Source organism: Cornus florida, unplaced genomic scaffold (assembly GCF_030987335.1).
Source record: "Cornus florida cultivar Cherokee Brave unplaced genomic scaffold, ASM3098733v1 CherokeeBrave_3.0.0_Hap2_Chr10, whole genome shotgun sequence".
NCBI lineage: Eukaryota > Viridiplantae > Streptophyta > Magnoliopsida > Cornales > Cornaceae > Cornus > Cornus florida.
In genome coordinates, this window is record NW_026775580.1 from 10463500 (window position 1) to 10472546 (window position 9047).

The following is a 9047-nucleotide window of genomic DNA, read 5'->3' on the forward strand; positions in this document are numbered from 1 at the left end:
TAGTAACCCTAAAGTAACTATGTTATCGGTCTGATCCGGCATGATGTCCGAGTATCCACTTTGTTTGATTTCGCATTTCATTTTCAAGTTGATAGCTAGATGATGTTGTAACTTGTTGTTTCTTATTTGTCGTTCCATTTTAAGTTACAGGATGTTAACTTTGCGAAATTGTGCTTTATGCGTTGTATTGGAAGTTCTAATGTTGGTTAAATTGCATCGATATTGAAAATAGTGTTTTGACATTCTAATAAAGTTTAGGATTGATCTTATTGATTCATTTATAACATAGACGTTAGGTGGCATGAACCACTACTATTATTTTGTGCTTTAGATTCTAAGTTGATAGCTTTGAGAACTTAAACCTTGTTGCATTGTATAACATACTCTATTGTTGTTGAATTGCATGGATAATGTAATTCTTGTTAACTTGTATTCAAATATGCTTTTGTTATGTTATATGGATTACTCTAGACCTAGTTCAATTGTATTGAAAATGCAATTCATGTTAATCAATGCTCAAGCATTCTTCTTGTCGTGTTCTTAGATTATCCCAACCATGATTCGTTTCATACACGTATATATATCATCATTCTTGTTGGTTAGACTTTAAGGTAGCTTAGGATGCTCCCTGAGTCTCATTTGGATATAGACGTTAGGTGGCATGAGCCCCTTTAACATGTTTCACCTTAAGGTGATAAATTTGTAAAATGCTAGGTCGATGTATGCTCATCTCCTGCGAGTAGCTTTATGTTACTCACCCCTACGATACTGGGGCATATTTCAGGTACGAAGACTTAGTTCGTGACGCCTAGTATTCCTTGGATGTTGTGTAGCTTTCAAGTTTCCATTTCATGCAAATGTTAGCATGAAATGTCATTTTGTAGACTTATATGCCAAAATATGTATATTTGATTCCATGCATGTAATGTGTACTTAAGTACACTCCTTTCAATGTATTTGATATGTATGAGATGAGGATGGAGGCCAATGACCATTATATTGTATCCTATGTATCTTTTGATTTCTTGAAATGCTATGAAAACCTTGAAAAATCGCAAGTCATTGGTTCACCATAGTTGCATCGGGTGTGGGAATTCCGTTTTCATTCTTTCATAGGGTCTTATAAATCATGTTTGAAGTGTGGCCAAGGGCCAAACAGTCATTTGACCCCGTTTTGTATTTTTGGATTCTGAGTTTTTATTCTAAGTTTCATTTTTGCCTTTTTGCCCCGTTGGAGGGTTGAATTTTGTATCGGTGGTATTTTTAAGTCGTGGACCATTGTAGCACGTCCAAATAGGTAAGTTACGTTTGCGTGCATGGTCGTTTCCGGGCAAAACCTTATCGTTTGTGTTTTGAGCCTCTTGTGAATTCATTTCGCACTTTTTTTGCATATTCTGATTTAGGGGCACTATGGACCTTCACGGTGGTTTTATTTTCTTCTTTCAATGTAGTTGAATAGAAAATATGATTTTAGGGGGGGTTTATTTTCTGTGTTTTTCTAGAAAATGTCGTCTTAATATTGGAAATCGCTTACGAAGTTCAGTTCTCAGTTTTTCAATTTAGCAGCTTTTTGGACCTCTATGACCAGATTTCATGGAGGGGCATTTTGGGTATTCTACATTGCATTTTTTTTAATTCTCTTGAGAGTCACATAGAAAATTCAATTTTGAGGGGGGTTTCTTCTTTGTGTTTTTCCAGAAAAATTCATCTTCTATCCCGTTTTTGCTCTCAGTTGCAGACATGCACTGTAGCAACTTTTAACCCTCTTGTTCAGTTCTGATCTAGGGGCATTTTGGGGATTTTACAGTGAGTTTTTTTCGATTCCGTCCATGCAATTGGGTAGAAAACTCTATTTTAGGGGGGGTTTCTTCTTCGTGTTTTTCCAGAAAAACTTGTCTTGACCTCCGTTTCAAGCCTCAGTTCTGGGCAGATAAAAAAAAATGTAGCAGCAGCCAAGGGCTGCCACCAGCCATATCTTTGGGCGCTGGCATACGCGTCCGTGGGCTCGCGCATGGGCGCCGTATGCGCCATGGCCCTTGTCAGGCCACCGCGACGTTAACTCTTCTTTTGGGCTTTTCTCCTTCGTCCGGACTCCAATTCAAGTGAATTTTTTTTTTTTAACTTGACTAATTTTTCGCTGTCTTTCCAACGGTGTCCTCGGTTGCACCCGGTTCTTCCTGGATAGTTACCAGTTTACCCTTTTTGCCTTAAGTGCTCGTTTTTCTTCATCATGCCGTTTCTCCTTCGTCCGGACTCCAAATCATGCGATTCTTGAGTCCATCTTGATTAGTTTTTCGTTGTCCTTCTAGCGGTGTGCTCGGTGGCACCCGAATCTACAGTTTTCAGAAATGACTATTTTGCCTTTGGGGGCTTATTTGTCATATTTTCGATCTTTTGCTTCCGCATCAGTTCTTTTTGAGTTCCACGACCTCATGGAAGGTCACTTTGACTTCTTAGAGTTTTGTTTTCTATTTTTGCTTTCGCATTCGGATCCGTTATTGAATCATCCTTACGATTCATCACAGGACGCGCTGGCCTAAAAACCAGGGTCGTCACATGCCACGTCAACTTCGATCGATCAAAGCAAGTGTTGGATTGATCGAAATCTTGTTCAATCGATCGAAGTGAATACTGGAAGTGCGCTGTGTAATTCCCGAGCACGCCCGGACTCTACCAAGTTTTGTAGCTGCGAATTTCCACCTATCAAATGCAGTATTTCTGACTTATTGCCTACTTAAAAAGGCTTATATTGAAATTAAATGAACCAATTTGTATAGTTCCTTTAGTTAATATTTTTTTCAAAATATAGAAATAGTTTCTTTCTCTAGAACTAGGGTTTTGGGAAGAAAGCAAGGAGGAAGAAGATGATGCCAACCTTGGAGACAACCTTTGAGGGTTCCATGGCCACTACAATGAGTGGCTAAATCCTTCTCTTGGGGCTAGAGATAGCCCTAGGCTTGCTTCCTAAACTTAGCATTTTGTGATTTTTGGGGATTTTGTTGGACCAAGAGTGGGGTTGAATTGGTCTTACTTAAAACTTTTTCTTTTGAGTCAACAAAACCAATCAAACACAGATTAGGAACATAACACAGCATATACAAGGCAACCCTTTCAATAGGGCAAAACCTTGGTTCTTAGCCTCAGCCAAAAATACCTCCACTAGTAATATGAACCTTGTTACACATTCAGCTATCTCATTCACTGCACACACACCCTCGTACAAGAATAGATACTAGCTTTCATAACCAATTCATATACACTAGCTCACCATCTTCACTTGCTGTATGCAATTAGTTACTCACTCAGCTACCCCACTTTCCAACCACCTTGTACTTACTAGGACACTGACTTTCACAGTCTCTACACACACACAAGATCAAACAATGTGCACACAGGCACTCCCCCAGTCCACAGCCCCTATGCTTAGACACACAAAGCTCTCTATAGCTTAATCAATACTGTAAAGAAGGTGTCAACATACCATACCAAATACAATATACTTCAGCTGCAACACAAGATAAGAATGAATACACAGCCTTAAGTACCACACAGCATAAGAAACTCTAACTTCCACTTCACTGCAACAAGAAGGGTGAAATCTTCAATACACACTGCAGCTTCACTTGATGCTCAAACTAGGTTCCCGCAGCCTTAAATTAGGTAAATACACTTGCTTGTATGATGTACATGAGTAAATAAGCAAGGTAGAATAATAATAGCTTCCAAAAGGCTAAAACCCTAAATTCAAAGGTAATGAAGTAACTACATAATGCAGCTTTCTGCATAGCCAATATACACTTGCACAAATGTCTTCCACAATGAACTCAGTAAGGTACAGTAGTTTTGGTGCATAATAGAACAAAACCCTAAAACCAAGGGTAAAGAAGTAACTTCACTTTGTAGCTTCAGAACTGACCTACACTAGTCACCCATAGCCTTGATATCTTCAAATAACTTTGCTCAACAGGTTTCACTATGATTGGAGCAAGGTATAACACTTTCACTTCACAAAGGTCTTAGTCACACCAAACCCTATCTTTCAAGCTTTCAAGGGTAGAATTGTAATTTAGCTTCAAGATCACCCTTAAACTATACTCCCCCAGTCTTCAATAGGCCAAATACCCTTGATTAAATGATTGGAACAAATTAAGAAGAACGGTATACACTTGTATAAGCTCACAGCATCTACTTTCAGGGTTACAACATTGATTTTCAGTTTCACCAAACATAGCCTTAAGATAGTTGAGTTTTCACCTAGCAAGGGCTCCCTCATCTTGAGTATGATAGATTATACTTATTCAATAGATAGGACAAGGTATGAAGATAAAAACATAGCTATGGAATACAAAACAGTAGCAGGTGTATTTTGCTGCACCTGTACCTTTCTATTTTCAAGGGTAATATTGTCAATTCGTGGCTAAATCTTCTTGATTAGAGTCCTCACAATATTATTTCAACATATAAATCATACTCCAGTCATTACTCCACATATTATATCAATTAAACAACTATTTGCAGTTCAAAGAAGGCTTCACAGGTCAGATTTGGCAACAACACTGTTTTGAGGGTAATCTTGGTATTTCACAGCTACACAACTATGGACTTTGACTCCCACAAATGTATATTGACTGTATGAATATGCTCAGATGGATAGAACAGTAATCACAGCAATATATTTCAATTTCAATATTCAAAACATACTTGAAAATAAGTGTAAGCACAATCTGCTGTGGTTCTTAATACCAAACTTAGAATAAGTCATTCCTCAGTCCAAAACTCAACTTAGACAGCCTCAAAAAATCAAACTAAGCATGCTTAGATGATAAAAATTCATGATATAGTATGGTTATAACATATTAAGCTCGGTTTCAAAGGCTTAAACCAGAAAATCAAACTAAACTAGAGGTTTGAGATACGAAATTCAATACCAGATTTAAGATGTAACTTTAATCACCTTCAGCAGTTGTAGCTCACCAAGTTAAGTGTGCTCAGACCTCATTTAAGCTCTAGAGATAACCACAACAGCTTTGGACCTCATGAACCTCCTTATGCACCAGAAAAACAACAGCAAACAACCCTTCTCTTCATCTTTAACTTTAATATACTTGTTAGTGCATTTTACAGATTAAATCCATCTTTTTTTATAAAATAAACTCTCAGAAAAATGTCTTCATTTGGTGTCTTTAGAGTTTTCTAAAAAGCTCCTTGAAATGCAGCCTCTCTAGGGTTTTGTAAAGTTTAACAAATGAGGCCTGAAAGAGGCTGGCTGCTACCACATTGTATTTATAGTCTCAAAACATGCAACCCTAGTAAGGATAAGGCTAAGATAGTCTAAACCAATCAGGTTATAGGGTATTTTCTAGAAATTACAAGGTGTGTGTGGACTATTTCTCCTTGGCAGACCCTTATTGGCCTTATACACACACACAATTTTTCACACCAGCTGCAAAGAGAGAAGAAAAACTTTTGCAGCCAAGAATTGAATATCAAGTCTTTAAATTCTCACAGCAAGACCACTAAGCACGTGTAAACCTTATGAGGACACAATGTAGTATATACATATTTGCACTAAATTGCCAAAACTACCCTTGAGAACTCCACATGTCACACACTATTTTACAGCCATTGTTAAGTCCTTAGAAATGTTTATCTAAGCTCTAATACACAATGCACCATCCCAAGCAAATATAGGTTGACCATATACATGTGTAGAATGAGATAAATACCCCTTGTGTCCTTGTGGTTACCAAACAACCTTTAGTAGATGGCACATCAAACAACTTGTTCTTTTGACATTAAAAGAGCAAAACCAATAGAACAAATAGATTTTAGTTTTAATTGATGTTTTGACTATGAATAAATATAGATCTTGTGTTTCTACATGATTTGTAGGAATTAATGCTTTCAATTGATCATTTACTTTTATCCATATGTCTATGTATGCCAGAATGAATGTTCGTGTGCTTTTCTCTAGATTTTATGAGTTTGATGTATGTATATGTGTGTTGGAATTATAAATCTAGTGATGGTCAAGGCATGGTGATTAATTGATTACTCTTGTGATTTGTTTGATGGATCATGCTTATTTCTTGATGGATTGTGCTACTTTTTTAGCTTAATTAGTTTAATTTTCATGTTATTAGCATAGTTATAGTGTAATTGCTTTAGTTTCCTAGATAGGTGGATAATCCCTTCTTATTGTTTGATGATCTATGCTTATGAGTGCAAGTAGTACATTTTTCTAGATTTTTGTGTGTGCATTAATTGTGGTTTCATTAAAAGGTTAATAGCCTTATTTGATAGGTTGTGCTACTCACTTAATTGATTTGATAATCTATTCTTATTTGTCACCCATGCTTAGCTTTCAATTAATGACACACACACACAATTTACAACATGAATTTCCCCTTTAATTTACAATTGCTAGTGTTTGGTGAAATGAAGCTTAGTGGTGAACTCTAAGCTCCAAGACCTTTCTCTCATAATATTTTCCCTAATTTCTAGGTTGCCATTTAATTTCCATTGTTTTAATTGAACCACTAGTTAATTCAACCTACCAAACCCTATTTGATCATTCAACCTACTAATCCAATATTGATTCCAGAATACCATGCAAATCCCTTGGGACGAGCCCTACTCACTCTTGCTACGTTAGTAGTTAGTAGTGGTAGTGGCATTTTACAAATTTAAACTTAGCTATACTATCACAATCACAATTTTGGGACATCATAATAGCTAGTCACCAAGTTTTGGCGCTGTTGCCGGGGGTTAGCAACGCCGTATTTGGAGTTGATTAGCAAAAAGCATAAAAAGCTAAAAATAAAAAAAAAATTGCAAAGCAAAGCTAGGCAAAAAGCTTAAAAATATTTTGAAGTTGCTTAAGGACCCTTTGTGAGCTATTCTAACTCCTCTTGCATAGTTAAATCGTCGGCGTGCATGGAGGCAATTTTATTTCATTATTTATCGTCTGCCCGTGTAGAGGCAATTTACCTACTTTTTTTGCATTTGTTGAAAAGCATTGAAGTATGGGATCATTGTATGTAGAGGTTTGTTGTTAATTGACTTGTTGTGGAGGAGAAGTGTTTGCTATTTGTTATTTATTGAGTTGTTGTTTGTTTTGATTTGCATTGTGCATGCATGGTCGTAGGTCTATAAATCCTACTCTTATCCTATTGAATTTTAATCTTGATTCAATTGTTCGTAATCCAAGGGGAAGGGGTAATTCAAGTGAATCCATTTCATCAATGGATGACCATATTAAGGATCGTGTTGAAAACCTTAGTCACATAGACCAACATGGCATTCTTCACCCTAATGTGCAACACCAACATGATAATATGCAAGTATAATTAGGCATGTCTAGACCTTTTGTTCCACAACCACAAGGCCAAGTTCCAATGGGAATGCTAAGGCCATTCTTTGTGCCATCTCCACCTCCCGTTGTTTAAGCAAATCATGGGGCTTATATAGAGCCACTAATTGTGAATCCTCCCATTGCTTTAAGAGATTATTATATGTCTAATGAGTATAATGCACCAACATGCATTCAACTTCCTCCATTTAGAGCATATCATTATGAAATCAAGCCACAAACTATTTAAATGCTTCCCAATTTTCAAGCGCTACCTAATGAAGAACCATATAAGCATTTGAATGAATTTATTAAAGTTTGTTCCACCATAAAATATATGGACATGCCGAAAGAAGTTTTGTGGTTAAAACTCTTCCCATTCACCCTAAAGGATAAAGCAAAATATTGATTTAACAATTTGAGAACTTTTTCTAGAACTTCTTGGGCAAAGATGCAACAAGAGTTCTTGAGAAAGTACTATCCTGTGTCTAAAACCAATGCAATGAGAACTTTAATTCATGAATTTTCACAAGAGGATGGGGAAATGTTTCATGAGGAATGGGAACGGTTGAATAATTTGCTTAGGAAATGTCCGCATCACGAAATTCTTAAGTGGCAATTAGTTCAATATTTCTTTGAAAGTTTGTCGGATAACCATAAGGGTATGGTTGATGCCTCAATGGGAGGTTCTTATTTAGACAAGCATAAAGATTAACACCTAGTGTCCTAAAGTCATCCGGTTTGGGAGTCATTGACCTAACGCTCGACCTCATGAATCGCTAGAAAGCTTAATAGATCAACACATTGCACCATGCTTCCATCTTTGATCTTATAAAAAATAAAATAAAAAATAAAAAATTGAGTGAAAATAATAAGTGCACCTAGTTGAATAAAGCTTTAATTGAAGGTCCATTCTTTGTCTTAATGATTGGTACTAGATTTGTGTACTAGTTTGAGGCCGGATGTGATCATTTCTTTGGTTGGCTTAGATAGCAACATATTTGATGCCGATTCACTTAAAAAGGATTCTGGAGTTGTTTCTATTTACATGATCATTGTCTTGATGTGTGGAGAACCATACTTACTTGCTTGATGTTGAAATTTTGGGGAATTACTTAGAAATGGTTGAAAAATTGCATGCTTGAAGTAGTTTTCTCCCAATGCTTGTTTTGTATGTTGGTGCCTCTTTTGTGAGAAAGAGCTCAATGTTTTTGGGTATCATTTCTAGAAACCCTCAGGAGATTTCACTCATCCGCTAGGGGTAACCTAGGGGTGTAAAAGGCTTATTGCATGCGCTAAATGCAATCATGTTCCCTACGAAAGTGGCGCTATCATTTCATTGCTTTCTAGTCCATAGTTACTTAGTTGTTCATTTCTTTATTTTCTTTGTAGTTCATTGCTAGGGACTAGCAATATCTAAGTTTGGTGGTGTAATAAGTGCTCAAATGTGATGCATTTTAGCACCTAAGTTAGGGTATTTTAGTCCAATCATCCATCTTACTTTCATGTTTTAGTACTTATTTGTATTTTTGTCTATTTTAGGTTAATAAGGTTCAAACAGGCTAAAAAGAGCCTTTTAGCTCAGTTTGGAGCTAAGGAGAAGACCCGGAAGAAGTCAGAAAAAGTGCACTGAAAGAACTTTGATCGATCTAAGGAAGTCTTAATCGATCGAGATCAAGGTGGTGCCGGCTCAATA

General features: G+C 36.7%; 1 non-coding gene across 1 annotated transcript; it reads right to left on the reverse strand.

Moving 5' to 3' along the window:
* Window positions 1–7850: 7850 nt before the first annotated feature.
* LOC132280488 (small nucleolar RNA R71) lies at window positions 7851–7957 on the reverse strand. The gene has a single exon (XR_009471581.1). It is a non-coding gene; the product is annotated as a small nucleolar RNA R71 (small nucleolar RNA).
* Window positions 7958–9047: the final 1090 nt, after the last annotated feature.